Below are 17,670 nucleotides of genomic sequence, written 5' to 3' on the forward strand. Positions count from 1 at the left end.
GGAGGGATACTGACTGGAAGGTGATTGGGGATTTAAATGAGACTATGGAGGTGGTATATGGAAAAATGGGAGATAAATTTCTAGATCCTAATGGGTGGGTAGGAGATAGGGATCTGTGCTCAGATGACCTTCATTTAAACCGCAGTGGTACATATAAGTTAGGAAATTTGTTTAGAAGGGTTATAGGGAGGCACATTCAGGGAAACAGGGTGGCCTAGGGAGCAGTGTTAAGGGAACAGGAAACTGGAAATCAAGTAGGGATGACATAAAACTGTTAGTGCTCAACTGTAGAAGTATTGTAAAGAAAGGAATAGAATTAAGTAATTGAACAGATATATACTTACCAGATATTGTAATAGGCGTTGAATCATGGCTGAAAAATGATATAATGGATGCAGAAATTTTCTCACGGAACTGGAGGGTGTATCGTAGAGATAGGATAGGAATGGTAGGAGGGGGAGTATCCATTCTGGTGAAAGAAGAATTTGTAAGTTACGAAAAAGTTAAAGAAGACAAACACGAAATTCTAGGGGTAAGGCTCATCTCTAAAGATAATAGGCAACTTGATGTCTTTGGAGTGTACAGACCAGGATAGGGTAGCGCAGATGCTGATTCGGAATTATTTGATAAGATAATCAGCTATGTGGGAAACGATAAGGAAAGGAATGTGATTGTAGCGGGTGATCTCAATTTACTAAATGTCAATTGGGACGGTAATGCGAACGACAGGAAGCATGACCAACAAATGGCAAATAAGTTAATATGGGAAGGGCACCTGATTCAGAAAGTGATGGAACCAACTAGAGGGAAGAATATTCTGTACGTTATGCTGGTAAAACCAGATGGACCGGGCGAGTTGGCCGTGCGTGTAGAGGCGCGCGGCTGTGAGCTTGCATCCGGGAGATAGTAGGTTCGAATCCCACTATCGGCAGCCCTGAAAATGGTTTTCCGTGGTTTCCCATTTTCACACCAGGCAAATGTTGGGGCTGTACCTTAATTAAGGCCACGGCCGCTTCCTTCCAACTCCTAGGCCTTTCCTATCCCATCGTCGCCACAAGACCTATCTGTGTCGGTGCGACGTAAAGCCCCTAGCAAAAAAAAAAAAAACAGATGAGCTCTATAGAGAAACGGAAGTAATAGATGGTATTAGTGATCACGAAACTGTTTTTGTGGTAATTAAAAATAAATGTGAAAGAAAGGAAGAGATTACAATTAGGACTATTAGGCAGTACCATATGGCTGATAAAACAGGCATGAGGGAGTTTTTAATAAGAACTATGATAAGTGGAAAACGTTAAACAAAAATGTAAACAGACACTGGGATGGGTTTAAAGCAATTGTTGAGGAATGTGAAAATAAGTTTGTACCTTTAAAGGTAGTAAGGAATGGTAAAGATCCACTATATTATAACAAGGAAGTAAAGAGACTAAGAAGGAGGTGCAGGTTGGAAAGAAATAGAATTAGAAATGGCTGTGGAAGTAAGGAGAAATTGAAGGAACTTACTAGGAAATTGAATCTAGCAAGGAAGTTAGTTAAGGATAACATGATGGCAAGAATAATTGGTGGCCACACAAATTTTAGTGAAGAATGGAAAAGTATGAGTAGGTAATTTAAGGCAGGAACAGGTTCCAAGAAGGACATTTCAGGAATCATTAATGAACAAGGGGAGTGTGTATGCGAGGATCTTCAAAAGTGTTTAGTCAGCAGTATGCAAAGATTGTTGGTTACAAGGATAAGGTCCAGATAGAGGAGGTGTCTAATAATATTAAAATTTACCTATGACAGCAATGACATTTACAGTAAGATACAACAGTTGAAAACTAGAAAAACAGCTGGAATTGATAAGGTTTCGGGGGATATACTAAAGACAATGGGTTGGGATATAGTACCATATCTGAAGTACCTGTTTGATTATTGTTTGCATGAAGGAACTTTACCAAATGAATGGAGAGTTGTTATAGTAGCTCCTGTATATAAAGGAAAGGGTGATAGACATAAAGTTGAAAATTACTGGTCAGTCAGTTTGACATGCACTGCCTGTAAGCTTTGGGAAAGCATTCTTTCTGATTATATAAGACATGTTTGCGAAATTAATAACTGGTTTGATAGAAGGCAGTTTGGGTTTAGGAAAGGTTATTCTACTGAAGCCCTACTTGTAGGATTCCAGCAAGATATAGCAGATATCCTGGATTCAGGAGGTCAATTGGACTGTATCGCGATTGACCTGTCTAAAGCATTTGATAGGGTGGATCATGGTAGACCACTGGCAAAAATGAGTGCAATTGGACTCAGAGAATTAGAGTAGGTGAAGCTTTATTTGTCCCTGTAATAATTAAGAGGGGGAATTCCTCAGGGCAGTATTCTTGGACTTTTAATGTTTTCTTATATATATATATCAATGATATGTGTAAAGAAGTGGAATCAGAGATAAGGCTTTTCGCAGATGATGTTATTCTGTACAGAGTAATAAATGAGTTACAAGATTGTGAGCAACTGCAAAATGACCTCGATAATATTGTGAGATGGACAGTAGGCAATGGTATGATGATAAATGGGGATAAAATTCAGGTTGTGAGTTTCACAAATAGGAAAAGTCCTCTCAGTTTTAGTTACTGCGTTGATGGGGTGAAAGTTCTCTTTGGGGATCATTGTAAATACCTAGGTATTAATATAAGGAAATATCTTCATCGGGGTAATCACATAAATATGATTGTAAATAATGGGCACATGATTATGAGGGTATTTAGGGGTTGTAGTGAGGATGTAAAGGAGAGAGCATATTTGTCTCTGGTGAGACCCCAACTAGAGTATGGTTCCAGTGTATGGGACCCTCACCAGGATTACTTGATTCAGGAACTGGAAAAAATCCCAAGAAAAGCAGCTCGATTTGTTCTGGGCGATTTCCGACAAAGGAGTAGCGTTAGAAAAATGTTGCGAAGTTTGGGCTGGGAAGACTTGGTAGAAAGGAGACGAGCTGCTCGACTAAGGGGTATGTTCCGAGCTGTCAGTGGAGAGATGGCGTGGGAGGACAACAGTAGACGTATAAGTTTGGGTGGAGTCTTTAAATGTAGGAAAGATCACAATATGAAGACAAAGTTGGAATTCAAGAGGACAAATTGGGGCAAATATTCGTTTATAGGAAGGGGAGTTAGGGATTGGAATAACGTACCAAGGGAGATGTTCAATAAATGTCCAGTTTCCTTGCAATCATTTGAAAAAAGGCTAGGAAAACAACAGATAGGGAATCTGCCATCTGGGCGACTGCCCTAAATGCAGATCAGTAGTGATTGATAACAAATACGGTATTTTCGCTTGGATCAAAACGCCCACACTCCTACAAAGAACTTTAATTCAATAAAGCTCAACTTATTACCATTGTTTTGGTAGTTTAATTAAAGCTCTGGTCTTGTAAACGAATATTAAGATGTATCTCTTCCGAAACTCAGAGAAAATAATACCCTTCTTCTTAACCCCAAAATTATCATTTTACGCTAAACTACCCTATGAATTATAAACTTAAGAATCCTTACTTCTAATTTACGAAAAGGCCTTGTTTATACTCAAGCTAACCACTCTCTTGCTATAACACTAATAATAATTGTACAAATATGTATCGTTTCAATAATCGTAGGGATAATATCTTCCTCCTTCTGGTTTTCCTGTAACCTGCAGTATTCTTAGTTTTCTTAGGACGAATGCTAAGCTTCCCGTGAATTACTATACGCTAACATAAAAACCTCACTTTTTCTTGCACTCTTCAGTAGTATAATTGGACAGTTCGGCCGCCACCGCCACCGCAGGCTCCCAGAGGCCACCTCTACCACCACCACCAGAGCCAGAGGCCTCCCAGAGGTCTCCTCCACCACCCGCGGGAAATTTGAATTTGTAAACAAAGCCACGTGCTTTTTGACAGCTGTCATCGACAACAACGCATCGCTAACCTCAGTACTGCCATCTTGACGGGCCTAAACCTCAGTGGTACCAACTTAACCTCACAAGCGCGAGATAAACAAATCCACGCGTTTTTTGACAGCCACGTGCTTTTTGACAGACAGCAACGCATCGCTAACCTCAGTACTGCCATCTTGACGGGCCTAAACCTCAGTGGTACCAACTTAACCTAACTAGCGCGAGGTAAACAAAGCCACGTGTTTTTGACAGCCACGTGCTTTTTGACAGACAACAACGCATCGCTAACCTCAGTACTGCCATCTTGACGGGCCTAAACCTCAGTACTACCAACTTAACCTAACTAGCGCGAGGTAAACAAATCCACGTGTTTTTTGACAGCCACGTGCTTTTTTGACAGCTGTCATCCGCCATCTTTAAACTACAGAGCACCGTGCTGCCCTCTTTATCGCAGTAGCCGCAAATTCGTCACCTGTCATCGGCAGTGCTGCCATCTTGGCGGGCCTAAACCTTAGTGCTACCAACTTAACCTCACTAGCGTGAGATAAACAAATCCACGTGCTTTTTTGACAGCTGTCATCCGCCATCTTTAATCTATAGAGCACAGTGCTGCCCTCTTTAGCTACTTACCTTTGAAATGTGGTGGCGGATAATTTGTAAAATGCTTTTTGACAGCAGCCATCTTTGAGCACCGTGCTGCCCTCTTTAGCTAGATACCTTTGAAATGTGGTAGCAGGCAATTCCACATGTCAGCAGCCATCTTTGAGCACCGTGCTGCCCTCTATGTGGTGGCGGCAATTTGAAAAATTCTACATGCTCTTGCTTGGAAACAAACTCACGCGCTTTTTGACAGCCATCATCCGCCATCTTTAATCAACAGAGCACAGTGCTGCCCTCTTTAGCTACTTACCTTTGAAATGTGGTGGCGGATAATTTGTAAAATGCTTTTTGACAGCAGCCATCTTTGAGCACCGTGCTGCCCTCTTTAGCTAGATACCTTTGAAATGTGGTAGCAGGCAATTCCACATGACAGCAGCCATCTTTGAGCACCGTGCTGCCCTCTATGTGGTGGCGGCAATTTGAAAAATTCTACATGCTCTTGCTTGGAAACAAACTCACGCGCTTTTTGACAGCCATCATCCGCCATCTTTAATCAACAGAGCACAGTGCTGCCCTCTTTAGCTAGATACCTTTGAAATGTGGTGGCGGCAAATTCCACGTGCTCTTGTTTGGAAACAAAGCCATGTGCTTTTTTGACAGGTGTCATCCGCCATCTTTAATCAACAGAGCAGCGTGCTGCTATCATGCGGGCAATTTCGTCAGCTGTCATCCGCCATCTTTAATCCACAGAACACCGTGCTGCCCTCTTTATGGCTACTACCTTAAGCACGTAGTAGCGGGCAATTTGAAAAGTTCTGTTAGCTATCATCCGCCATCTTTAATCAAGAGAGCACCGTGCTGCTATCTTTAGCTAGATACCTTTGAAATGTGGTGGCGGATAATTTGAAAAATCCTTTCTGACAAGAGCCATCTTTGAGCACCGTGCTACCCTCTATGTGGTGGCGGCAAATTCTACATGCTCTTGTTTGGAAACAAACCCACGCGCGTTTCTTGACAGCCATCATCCGCCATCTTTAAGCAACAGAGTACAGTGCTGCCCTCTTTGTTGTGGCGGCAAATTCCACGTGCTCTTGTTTGGAAACAAAGCCATGTGCTTTATTTGACAGGTGTCATCTGCCATCTTTAATCAACAGAGCACCGTGCTGCTATCATGCGGGCAATTTCGTCAGCTGTCATCCGCCATCTTTAATCCACAGAACACCGTGCTGCCCTCTTTATGGCTACTACCTTAAGCACGTAGTAGCGGGCAATTTGAAAAGTTCTGTTAGCTATCATCCACCATCTTTAATCAAGTCAGCACCGTGCTGCCACCTTTAGCTAGATACCTTTGAAATGTGGTGGCGGCAAATTGAAAAATTCCACGTGCTCTTGTTTGGAAACAAACTCACGTGCTTTTTTGACAGCTACCATCCGCCATCCTTAATCAACAGAGCATAGTGCTGCCCTCTTTAGTTAGATACCTTTGAAATGTGATGGCGGCAAATTCTACGTTCTCTTGTTTGGAAACAAAGCCATATGCTTTTTTGACAGGTGTCATCTGTCATCCGCCATCTTTAATCAAGAGAGCACCGTGCTGTCATCTTTAGCTAGATACCTTTGAAATGTGGTGGTGGATAATTTAAAAAGAAAAATTCTACAGCAGCCATCTCTCGACGCTAATTGCATAAGATGGTGGCTATTCATGACTCCTTAAGGGTGCTTACGCAAGATGGCTGCTATACATAGGTTCTTATGAGACGGCCTTGGGATGCTTGCACAAGATGGCAGTTATACATGACTCCTTATGAGATGCCCTAGGGATGCTTGCTCAAGATAGCGGCTGCTCTTATAGGACGGCTTAAGGGTCCTTGCACAAGATGGCTTGAGACGCCCTAAGGATGCTTGCGCAGGATGGCGGAAACAAGATGGCGGCTATACACAACTCCTTATGAGACGCTTTAAGGGTGCTTGCGCAAGATGGCTGTCACTCTTATGAAGAAAGCTAGCTTAGAGGCTAACGTGTCGTGCTAGTTCGATTCATTAAATTTAGGGCTTAAATGCAAAATGTTAAATATCTCGAAAACGGTGCACCGTAGAGCAAAACGGACAAATTTTTTCTGCCTAATACGTAGGTTTGCAGTATGAGGAACAAGAAAACCATAGTCTAATGATGGGATCAACGGTTCGGTTCCTACTTAGGCCCTTTGGCATTTGCTCTGTTTTAGCTTGTATTGAAGCGAGTCTTCGTAACATGATCAGGTCTAGCTATGGTAGAGAGTATAACGTACCGTGCTGGTTCGATTCATTAAATTTGGAGGCTTAAATGCAAAATGTTAAATATCTCGAAAACGGTGCATCGTAGAGCAAAACGGACAAAATTTGTACGCCTAATACGTAGGTTCGTAGTATCAGGAACAAGAAAAAGCATAGTCTAATGATGAGATCAACGGTTCGATTCCTACTTAAGCCGTTTGGCATTGGCAGCTATCTATTTCTACAAGATGGTGGCTGCTCTTATGAGACACAAGATGGCTTGAGACGTTCTAGGGATGCTTACGCAAGATGGCGGACACAAAATGGTGACTATACATAGCTCCTTATGAGACAGCCTAGGGGTGCTCGCACAAGATGGCGGCTACTCTTATGAAGAAATCTAGCTTAGAGGCTACTGCGCAAGATAACAGCTGCTGTTATGCATGCGGTGGAGAGCAATTTGAAATTCTATGTGCTTAATCAACAGAGCACCCTGCTGCCCTCTTTAGCTGAAATGTGGTGGCGGATAATTTGAAAAATTCTTTTGACAGCTGTCATCTCTAAACAATGGCGACTATACATAGGCTGTTAAGGCCTTATCATTCTCCTCCTCCTCCTCCTCTTTCTCTACCTCCTCCTCCTCCTCCGCCTCTTATGTCAAGGCATAGCTTTATATCGAACAAGTTTAAACCTGAATCGCGAAGGTAAGCGTATGCAGCGATAACATTATTGTGCATGTTTAGACTTTCGAAACATAAGAAGAGTAGAATCAAACGCTGTACTCGATACAACATGTGATCAGAACATTGATTGATGTGTTCAGAAAACAAAATAAGTGATCAAAACTAGAATCGAACACTGTACTCAATACATCATGTGTTTAGAATATGTCAGGGGATACCCTTGTTCTAAGAAGATCAGATTGAAACATAACAAGACTAGAATAGAACACTGTAATCGATGTTGTTAACTTCAACATGTAATCAGAACATGGTTTGATGTGTTCAGAACACAAAATAAGTGATCATGACTAGAATCGAACACTGTACTCGATACAACATGTGATGAGAACATTGATCGATGTGTTCAGAACACAAAATAAGTGATCAAGACTAGAATCGAACACTGTACTCAATACAACATGTGTTTAGAACATGTTAGGGGGTACCCTTGTTCTAAGAAGATCAGAATGAAACATAACAAGACTAGTATCGAACACTGTAATCGATGTTGTTAACTTCAACATATGATCGGAACATTGTTTGATGTGTTCAGAGCATAACAAGACTAGTATCGAACACTGTAATCGATGTTGTTAACTTCAACATATGATCAGAACATTGTTTGATGTGTTCAGAGCAAAAGTACAATTTTGATGATTTGCTTAGTGTAAAATCAAAAACTATGGAAACACACTGTGCACATATCGCGTAGCTAACTCGCTCAGTAAGCAATATTGCAAAACTACAACTTCAATGATTTGCCTTGTGTAAAAATATAAAAAACTGTATCCATACTGCGCAGCTAACTCGCACGGTAAACGATATAGCAAAAGTATAACTTCAAATTATTTACCTTCCATCATTCGTCTTGTGTGAAAATCAGTCGAACAAGTTATCGAATAAACATGTAACACGAAATATCAGTCAATCTGTCGGCATGGGTTACAAGCATGTAGCTTGTACAGGCGAGGGCTACTATGCAAAATGCTAAGCCGAAAAAAATCGTGATAGGGTATGGAACCTAGGGGTTACATCTTATCAGAAGGGCAAAAAGGATGAAAGGACTCTTCCTCCTCCTTACCGCACATTCCTTGTAGGGCTAATTAGCTAAAGGGCTAGAAGGCAAAAGGGCTAATGGGCTAAAGGGCTAATGGGCAAAAGGGCTAATGGGCTAAAGGGCTAATAGGCTAATGGGCTAAAGGGCTAAAGGGCTAAGGGAGCAACAACCTCATCGATCGCTATCAGCAAGAACGCTTGTACTTTGTTAAGTGTAGAAAATTAATCTTTATTGGTAAATGGTTTTATGTTCAGAACAAGGAATGGAACCTAGGGGTTACATCTTACCTAATAACATCCCCGAGGTGCGATGAGTTACGTTTTTCTAACTAGTGTTTGGAACACTGAACTTTTCAAGATGGCAAGAGTGAGGTTAGCAATGTTCTGTTGTTGGATTTTAAATTCCGCGCTATAACATGCATAAGGTGGCAGCCTTGAGGTTTACCGCCGTAAAGATGGCAGCAGTGAGGTTAGCGACGCTCTATTGTCCTCCAATGTGAGGTTAGGGTTCGTCAAGGGGACAGCTGTCAAAAAAGCACGTGGCTATGTTTACCAAACAAGAGCACGTGGCTGTGAAGTCACGGTCACGAAGTATGCTGCTTCAGCATGCAAAGTTCAATGTCTACACCTACGTAGTTAACATTCTGCTATGTTCACAAGAATTTTACGCATAACTATTCTTTATGCTTTAAGTTCATGTACATAGGTTATGTTAAGATAGCAGCAGATACAAGCGATGGTCACGTGCTCTAGTAGAAGATGCATGCATTATCAAAAGGTGGTGTGTACACGCTTTTAGACCTTGCTATTCTTACTGCTACTATGTTCGCAAGATTTTTAAACATCGCTATTCTTTGTGCTTTAAGTTCGTGCGCATAGGTCATGCTAAAGTAGCAGTGCAAACACATGTGAACGTTGTACATTCTAGCGGAATGTGTTTGGTATAATAGCTGATGCATGCAAAATCGATAGGTGATGTGTACACGCTTTGAAACTTAACTATTCTTCGTGCTTTATGTTCGTGCACATAGGTTATGCTATGATAGCAGCACACTCTAGCGGGAGAAGTTTAGTACTCTAGTTGATGCATGTATAATCGATAGGCAATGCGTACACGCTCTTAAAACATTGCTATTCTTACTGCTGCTGCTATGTTCACAAGATTTTTATACATCGCTATTCTTTATCCCTTAAGTTCATGCGTATAAGTTATACTAAGTTAGCAGCATAGTTATAAGGTTGTCGCACGCTCTAGTGGAAGAAGTTTAATACGAAAGTCGATGCATGCAAAATCGATAGGTGATGTGTACACGCTTTTAACTTGGCTATTCTTTGTGCTTTAAGTTCGTGCACATAGGTTATGTTAAGATTGCAGCACCACAAGCGATGATTGCGCGCTGTTGTAGAAGAAGTTTAGTACGATAGACGATGTATACATCATCGATAGGTGATGTGTACACGCTTTAGAACATAGCTCTGCCTTGTGCTTTAAGTTCGTGCACATGGGTTAGGGATACACAAAAGCAATTGCTACATGCTCTAGCGGAAGGAGCTATGTATAGTCACCATTTTGTGTCCGCCATCTTGCGTAAGCATCCCTAGAACGTCTCAAGCCATCTTGTGTCTCATAAGAGCAGCCACCATCTTGTAGAAATAGATAGCTGCCAATACCAAACGGCTTAAGTAGGAATCGAACCGTTGATCTCATCATTAGACTATGTTTCTTCTTGTTCCTGATACTACGAACCTACGTATTAGGCGTACAAATTTTGTCCGTTTTGCTCTACGATGCACCGTTTTCGAGATATTTAACATTTTGCATTTAAGCCTCCAAATTTAATGAATCGAACCAGCACGGTACGTTATACTCTCTACCATAGCTAGACCTGATCATGTTACGAAGACTCGCTTCAATACAAGCTAAAACAGAGCAAATGCCAAAGGGCCTAAGTAGGAACCGCACAGTTGATCCCATCATTAGACTATGGTTTTCTTGTTCCTCATACTGCGAACCTACGTATTAGGCAGAAAAAATTTGTCCGTTTTGCTCTACGGTGCACCGTTTTCGAGATATTTAACATTTTGCATTTAAGCCCTAAATTTAATGAATCGAACTAGCACGACACGTTAGCCTCTAAGCTAGCTTTCTTCATAAGAGTGACAGCCATCTTGCGCAAGCACCCTTAAAGCGTCTCATAAGGAGTTGTGTATAGCCGCCATCTTGTTTCCGCCATCCTGCGCAAGCATCCTTAGGGCGTCTCAAGCCATCTTGTGCAAGGACCCTTAAGCCGTCCTATAAGAGCAGCCGCTATCTTGAGCAAGCATCCCTAGGGCATCTCATAAGGAGTCATGTATAACTGCCATCTTGTGCAAGCATCCCAAGGCCGTCTCATAAGAACCTATGTATAGCAGCCATCTTGCGTAAGCACCCTTAAGGAGTCATGAATAGCCACCATCTTATGCAATTAGCGTCGAGAGATGGCTGCTGTAGAATTTTTCTTTTTAAATTATCCACCACCACATTTCAAAGGTATCTAGCTAAAGATGACAGCACGGTGCTCTCTTGATTAAAGATGGCGGATGACAGATGACACCTGTCAAAAAAGCATATGGCTTTGTTTCCAAACAAGAGAACGTAGAATTTGCCGCCATCACATTTCAAAGGTATCTAACTAAAGAGGGCAGCACTATGCTCTGTTGATTAAGGATGGCGGATGGTAGCTGTCAAAAAAGCACGTGAGTTTGTTTCCAAACAAGAGCACGTGGAATTTTTCAATTTGCCGCCACCACATTTCAAAGGTATCTAGCTAAAGGTGGCAGCACGGTGCTGACTTGATTAAAGATGGCGGATGATAGCTAACAGAACTTTTCAAATTGCCCGCTACTACGTGCTTAAGGTAGTAGCCATAAAGAGGGCAGCACGGTGTTCTGTGGATTAAAGATGGCGGATGACAGCTGACGAAATTGCCCACATGGTAGCAGCACGGTGCTCTGTTGATTAAAGATTGCAGATGACACCTGTCAAAAAAAGCACATGGCTTTGTTTCCAAACAAGAGCACGTGGAATTTGCCGCCACAACAAAGAGGGCAGCACTGTACTCTGTTGCTTAAAGATGGCGGATGATGGCTGTCAAGAAAAGCGCGTGGGATTGTTTCCAAACAAGAGCATGTAGAATTTGCCGCCACCACATAGAGGGTAGCACGGTGCTCAAAGATGGCTGCTGTCAAAAAGGATTTTTCAAATTATCCGCCACCACATTTCAAAGGTATCTAGCTAAAGATAGCAGCACGGTGCTCTCTTGATTAAAGATGGCGGATGATAGCTAACAGAACTTTTCAAATTGCCCGCTACTACGTGCTTAAGGTAGTAGCCATAAAGAGGGCAGCACGGTGTTCTGTGGATTAAAGATGGCGGATGACAGCTGACGAAATTGCCCGCATGATAGCAGCACGCTGCTCTGTTGATTAAAGATGGCGGATGACACCTGTCAAAAAAGCACATGGCTTTGTTTCCAAACAAGAGCACGTGGAATTTGCCGCCACCACATTTCAAAGGTATCTAGCTAAAGAGGGCAGCACTGTGCTCTGTTGATTAAAGATGGCGGATGATGGCTGTCAAAAAAGCGTGTGAGTTTGTTTCCAAAGAAGAGCATGTAGAATTTTTCAAATTGCCGCCACCACATAGAGGGCAGCACGGTGCTCAAAGATGGCTGCTGTCATGTGGAATTGCCTGCTACCACATTTCAAAGGTATCTAGCTAAAGAGGGCAGCACGGTGCTCAAAGATGGCTGCTGTCAAAAAGCATTTTACAAATTATCCGCCACCACATTTCAAAGGTAAGTAGCTAAAGAGGGCAGCACTGTGCTCTATAGATTAAAGATGGCGGATGACAGCTGTCAAAAAAGCACGTGGATTTGTTTATCTCACGCTAGTGAGGTTAAGTTGGTAGCACTAAGGTTTAGGCCCGCCAAGATGGCAGAACTGCCGATGACAGGTGACGAATTTGCGGCTACTGCGATAAAGAGGGCAGCACGGTGCTCTGTAGTTTAAAGATGGCGGATGACAGCTGTCAAAAAAGCACGTGGCTGTCAAAAAACACGTGGATTTGTTTACCTCGCGCTAGTTAGGTTAAGTTGGTAGTACTGAGGTTTAGGCTCGTCAAGATGGCAGTACTGAGGTTAGCGATGCGTTGTTGTCTGTCAAAAAGCACGTGGCTGTTAAAAAACACGTGGCTTTGTTTACCTCGCGCTAGTTAGGTTAAGTTGGTACCACTGAGGTTTAGGCCCGTCAAGATGGCAGTACTGAGGTTTAGGCCCGTCAAGATGGCAGTACTGAGGTTAGCGATGCGTTGTTGTCTGTCAAAAAGCACGTGGCTGTCAAAAAACGCGTGGATTTGTTTATCTCGCGCTTGTGAGGTTAAGTTGGTACCACTGAGGTTTAGGCCCGTCAAGATGGCAGTACTGAGGTTAGCGATGCGTTGTTGTCGATGACAGCTGTCAAAAAGCACGTGGCTTTGTTTACAAATTCAAATTTCCCGCGGGTGGTGGAGGAGACCTCTGGGAGGCCTCTGGCTGTGGTGGTGGTGGAGGAGGCCTCTAGGAGGCCTCTGGCTGTGGTGGTGATGGTGGAGGTGGCCTCTGGGAGCCTGCGGTGGCGGTGGAGGCCGAACTGTCCAATTATACTACTCTCTTCCTTCACTGAGAAGGACAGCTGAATCAGAAACTGATGGAACGATCTAAATGGCAGAATATCGTAATCGTAGTGTTAATAATCATTATAAATAAAGCAGATTGCATTTTAAAAACTTGCATGGTAAACATATTTGACTGAGCAAATTGGCCATGCGGTCAGCGTCGTGCAGCTGGGGACTTTCATTCGGGAAATAGTGGGTTTGAACCCCATTGTAGGCAGCCTGGAGATGTTTTTCCCTGTGTTTTGCCATTTTCACACCAAGAAAATTCTAGGGCTGTAAGACCACAGCCGCTTCTTTCCCACTCGTAGCCCTTTCCTATCCTATCGTCGCCATAAGACCTATCTGCGACGTAGAGAATATTGTAAAATGAAGTTTGATCGTGTGCGTTTTATTGTTGTATGTTTAACAGGCTTTAGTCGATGTAAATTAAAATGAAAAATTCAAACTCGTGTCCTCATCCCGAGGTGGTGCAGCTCTTTTCAGGCACACCCCCAATGGAGGTGAGTTGCATGTACCATTTAACCACAGACCAGCCCTCCTGCCCATCTTAAATTTCTGGCAGTACCGAGAATCGAACACGAGGCCCCGAGGACGGTAGCTAATAACACTAACCGTTACGCTACGGAGGCGGACGATGTAAATTAAAATGAGGAGAAGCGATTGTAATAAAATCTGGCATTCATGTAACCCCAGCTTCATCATTTTCAAAGTCTTTGCATAAGTGTTGTAAGCATGGCAGAGGTCATGCAAACAAGTAGTCCGCCTTCCCAGCGGAACACTTTCCACTCATCCGGTCACGACGAAGGTTGGCTGATGAATGATATTCACATGGCAGACGAGTTTACATGCCCCGTCCCCATCAACCCATATAAGAAGGAAAGAAATTCTTTGAAAATTTTGCAGGGTGAAAATGTATAAATATCAATATTTTTGATCCCCCTGTGGGTAGGGTATAGAATAACACGCATGGTACCCTGCCTGTCGTAATAGGTAATTAGAAAGGGGCCCCAGGGCTCCCAAAGTTGGTGACCACGGGGCCGTTAGCTGCGTCCTGGCATTGCTTCCACTTACTTGTGCCAGGCTCCTCACTTTCATCTATTCTATCCCACCTGCCTTGGTAAACTATTGTTCTTTTCCAACCCCGACGGAATTAGAGCATCCAAGTCTAGGGCGTCTTTCATTTTCACGCTCTTCGTAACCCTTGCATTCCGTTGGCTGATACCTTCATTTATGAAGTGTCGGATCCCTTCCTTTTTCCCCTCTGATTAATGTTAATAGAGAATGGTTACCTAGTTGTACTTCCTCTTAAAACAATAATCACCTCCACCACCACTCAATGATTTTAGAGTTCGAACTTCCTCACTATTCAGCGCGGCTGGCTGGCACCTGTAATTCTTACATCACACTGCTATACAAAGCTTACCTCATGAGCTGATATGTTCGGTTCAGGCAATATCTTCTGACTGGTCGACTCAGAGACCGCTCTGCGATTATAACGAGACTCGTAGCGAGCGCAAGGTCAATGACGTAATGATAATCTACTCTCCCTGGCGAACGTCATATCGGACAGTTATTTTTATCTTATTGAGCACTTTGTTTATACAAATACATTGGTTATGCAATACACGTTCATTTTTTACAAAGTCATTCCTCTCTGACGGATTCAAGGACATGGCTTAGCTGTCAGTGGTTAGATCGAATAATTTAAGCGGTGAAGTGCTGTAAATATCCTGCTACTTGAAGGTGACCCTGCTGAATTCTCTACCTTTGTTGATTTTAGTCTGATATACACCAAATTTCGTGAAACACTTACGTTTTTTTTTCTAGTTACTTTACGTCGCACTGACACAGATATGTCTTATTGCGACGATGGAAACGGAAGGGGCTAGGAGTGGGAAGGAAGCGGCCGTGGCCTTAATTAAGGCACAGCCCCAGCATTTGCCTGGTGTGAAAATGGGAAACCACGGAAAACCATCTTCAGGGCTGCCGACAGTGGGGTTCGAATCCACTATCTCCCGAATACAAGCACTTACGTAGTTTCTATTTAGATTTTGGTTTTTAAGCTAACAAACGTCAGAGAAATAATTTATAGTATTGTACTAGTTTATATTTTAATGCCGAAATCATTCTTAGGAGACAAAGTAGAGGTCCTCATGCTAAGAAAAATGAAGCTATTACTTCAGTTGTGCCGAAAGTAGAAGGCCCGGAAAGGTTTCAAATTGCGAGTCTTCGATAGCTCTGAAAATGAAAAAAATGAAAACATACAACCTGTTTTCCAGTCATTGACCGGGTCAGGGATATGATGAATGAAGCAGATATAGGCTATTAGTACGATGAGGTCGCCACTCCCAAAGTGATTTATTAATGACTGATAGATGCTATGAAATGAGAATGGAGAGTGTTGCTGGAATGAAAGATGACAGGGAAAACCGGAGTACCCGGAGGAAAACCTGTCTCACCTCCGCTTTGTCCAGCACAAATCTCACATGGAGTGACCGGGATTTGAACCACGGTATCCAGCGGTGAGAGGCCGACGCGCTGCCGTCTGAGCCACGGAGGCTCTACTCGATAGCTCTATCGAACAAAAAAAAAAATTTCAAAATTCACTTCCGGCCTAAATGCAGTTCCGGATAAATAGCCTAAAATCGCTTGTTTCTTTTTTATTTAAATCCTAGTCAAATTAACTTATTCTTTCTGTAATGTGCCCTTTGGTTCAGTACTCTCAGGTGGTTTTAATTTTTTTTGAAAAATGTCCACACCGAATGTAGTTATAAGAGCTTAAGTGAATCTCTGCATTGACTCACATTAACGCTCACAGTATTAGAAAAAGGCAGACTGCTAATTTAATCGACCAGATAACGATGATTAAGAAACGGATTGTAATTTTAGGAATCAGTAAAGAATATATTCTCATGCTTTATCGTATCTTATTTACCTAAAATTCGTAGCTCATATCCCTAGGATGATTTCAACATTGAGTTGCCTGTCTGAAGGGATAGAACTGTGGATTTTTAACAACATTCTTTTTTGTTAATAAGTTTCATCCGATCTTACGTCCGACTCATTCGCTGAATGGTCAGCGTACTGGCCTTCGGTTCAGAGGGTCCCGGGTTCGATTCCCGGCCGGGTCGGGGATTTTAACCTTCATTGGTTAATTCCAATGGCCTGGGGGCTGGTTGTTTGTGCTGTCCCCAACATCCCTGCAACTCACACACCACACATAACACTATCCTCCACCACAATAACATGTAGTTACCTACACATGGCAGATGCCGCCCACCCTCATCGGAGGGTCTGCCTTGCAATGGCTGCACTCGGCTAGAAATAGCTACACGAAATTATTATTATCCGATCTTAAAACAGTTGTTTTTCTTATTTTTGTTCTAATAATAATAATAATAATAATAATAATAATAATAATAATAATAATAATAATAATAAATGGTGATAATAATTCTATCGGGGTACACCTTCTCCGGGCCAGGTAAACTGCGCGCCTTCTATAAGGCCTTCTATGTAATGAACTGATGTATTACTAAATACATTGATTTTCAACTAATAGATGTCTCTATCATCGATCTAAGTGCCCCCTCCGGCGGGATCAACGATAATTAATTCTTAAGGGAAAGTTTATTTTTACAGTTGACAAACCTTAGGTTTTGAAGATTGTTTTGTTCACGTATCAAAGTTGTCAGCATTTCTCTGGTTCCTTCTTCAATAGCAATAAACCTATCACAATTTTGTGAATATTTTCTCTAGGCAATTAAAATTGGGGGTGTGTACAAGAATCCAGCCTATCAGTAAAGTGTTCTGGAAACTTCCCCTCAAAAATACTATAAAAGCTGGGCGCTTTAGGGCCGCATTGTCGTCATTGCCCGAGTTATTTGAGTGCGGCGTATCCTAAGGGAGGCAGAGGCCACGGGCGACGTTCGGAAGGCCCATCAACTCAAGGTAATGACAGAATTTTCATAAACATATAGTAGTTCCTGCGGATAGCCTGAGGGGAAGGTTTTAACCTCTTTTATTTATGTAAAATTCTAAATTTGGTGGTTTAAATGCACAACTATATTTTATTGCCTAGTGGGAAATCTGTAACGTAAGGGAATAAAGAGTGATTACACTCGGTTGGTTCCCATTCAACTTGGCATGGGGTAACTACAAATTTCAAGACATCTAAAATTCTTAACACTTATTTTGGTCACCCCCTGTAGAAAAGGCTTAGCCTTTGTATCTCTGGACCGAGCTCGATAGCTGCAGTCGCTTAATTGCGGCCAGTAAACCGGTATTCGGGAGATCATGGGTTCGAATCCCACTGTCGGCAGCCCTGAAGATGGTTTTCCGTGGTTTCCCATTTTCACACCAGGCAAATGCTGGGGCTGTACCTTAATTATGGCCACGGCCGCTTCCTTCCCACTCTTAGCCCCTTCCTGCCTCATC

General features: G+C 42.5%; 1 protein-coding gene across 1 annotated transcript in view; it reads right to left on the reverse strand.

Moving 5' to 3' along the window:
* Positions 1 to 14,749, reverse strand: part of LOC136876514 (cytochrome P450 6j1) — a 96,225-nt gene extending 81,476 nt beyond the window's left edge. The window contains exon 1 of the mRNA XM_067150528.2: positions 14,657 to 14,749. The gene's annotated coding sequence lies outside the window, so the exon portion shown is untranslated. The remainder of the gene's footprint in view (positions 1 to 14,656) is intronic.
* Between the last annotated feature and the right edge of the window lie 2,921 nt (positions 14,750 to 17,670).

The sequence above is a fragment of the Anabrus simplex genome, chromosome 6, assembly GCF_040414725.1.
Source record: "Anabrus simplex isolate iqAnaSimp1 chromosome 6, ASM4041472v1, whole genome shotgun sequence".
In the NCBI taxonomy this organism is placed as follows: domain Eukaryota; kingdom Metazoa; phylum Arthropoda; class Insecta; order Orthoptera; family Tettigoniidae; genus Anabrus; species Anabrus simplex.